At 34.7% G+C, this 1417-nt stretch overlaps 1 long non-coding RNA gene across 1 annotated transcript; it reads left to right on the forward strand.

Annotated features, from left to right (window-relative positions):
* Window positions 1–252: 252 nt before the first annotated feature.
* LOC110678462 lies at window positions 253–1116 on the forward strand. Its single transcript, XR_002501638.1, has 3 exons — window positions 253–603; window positions 660–766; window positions 832–1116. It is a non-coding gene; the product is annotated as an uncharacterized LOC110678462 (long non-coding RNA).
* Window positions 1117–1417: the final 301 nt, after the last annotated feature.

Here is a 1417-nt window from a genome sequence, read left to right on the forward strand (position 1 = left end):
TAGGGAAACCCTGTTTTTATGCGTACCGACCATACACCACATACGGGCCCCGTTCCCCATCCTCGTGGAGAATGGTATAGACAATTTTTCAAATGTTCCCTGTCGCTTTTCAAAACATATGGCTTTTTAAAACCTATACTTCAAATTCAATTTCTAGAAATAGTACCCCTTTGTGCTTTGTGCGCTTCGCAATCTTCATCTAGCCCAAAGGCAGATTGCTCGAAGACTAGCAATTGATTCGCACCACTACACTGAAATAAATCAGTAAGGCTATTTTATCGGAAATTTCATATAGTATTAATCTGTCGATCGACATGTTTGTTTCAAGTTGTATCCCATACGCTCCATATGCTAAACAGGTTGAGTGTAACTGCAACCTTATGTATTTTACAAAGATTCGTATACGAAGAATTTATATGCAAGTCAAATGTACAGTATAGGAAGAGATACAAGGATTGCATATAACCTTCACTATATTGTCCAGGTTGCACATCACATATGCGCGAGTGTCATGTAGGTAGTACCATTTTCATGTCAAAGCGGTAGAGCAAAAAGTGCTTAGTACGAATCCACACGTTTTCAGGACAGAATTTTGATTTTTTGGTAAGTATGCCAGTTTTCACAATGTTTTTCTCTCTAACAATATTTCTTTTCCATAGAATTTGTAATCCAACCGGAAATGACCAGATCCAAAGGTGACCGACACTGTTTTCAAACTAAATCGGTATCCGATTCTCAAAGATGTTCTATGTCGGCATTTCATTTCGTAAGTAAACAAATTTTAATTTTAGCTCTTGTAATCACATAATAATTTAAACAATTTTGTCGTAGAAACTGCAACCACAATGAAATTGACAAGATGCCAAGATGCGCTGGAGAAACTTTCAACTCTTAAGTTAAGGAGTGGCGGATCGATTTACTGCAACTAATTATATAGTTCTTAAATTTGTATGTACATTTAATCTGAAGCATGAAAATATGAGCAAATTGAAATTTAATAAGTTTAATAATTTCAAAAAAATATGGTCTGGGTATGTTCTTATCGTATTCATAGAATCCTAATTTAAATTACATGTGAAGCAAAATCAAACGAATTAGAACTTCATATAAAAAGAACTATTTTTGATTACTAATATTTATGACGAAAGCATATATATTCTCTATCCCACATCCACTAGTTGAAATTATATTCATCGCATATAATCATAACATGCTTAACCAAACAACATGTTATATGCATTGCATATAATTCTAAGTCGACGGTTTTCTTGTACGATAAGACCTATATGAAATTCCAATAGTGCAAGATTATATGCCTACCATATAACATCTACGATAAAGGTTGGCTCAGTGTAGTACACCGGCAGCTTGTTCTCTCTATGATGGACTTTTCTCGGCATGGAAGCATTACACGTTC

The sequence above is a fragment of the Aedes aegypti genome, chromosome 3 (genome assembly GCF_002204515.2).
Source record: "Aedes aegypti strain LVP_AGWG chromosome 3, AaegL5.0 Primary Assembly, whole genome shotgun sequence".
NCBI classification, from domain to species: domain Eukaryota; kingdom Metazoa; phylum Arthropoda; class Insecta; order Diptera; family Culicidae; genus Aedes; species Aedes aegypti.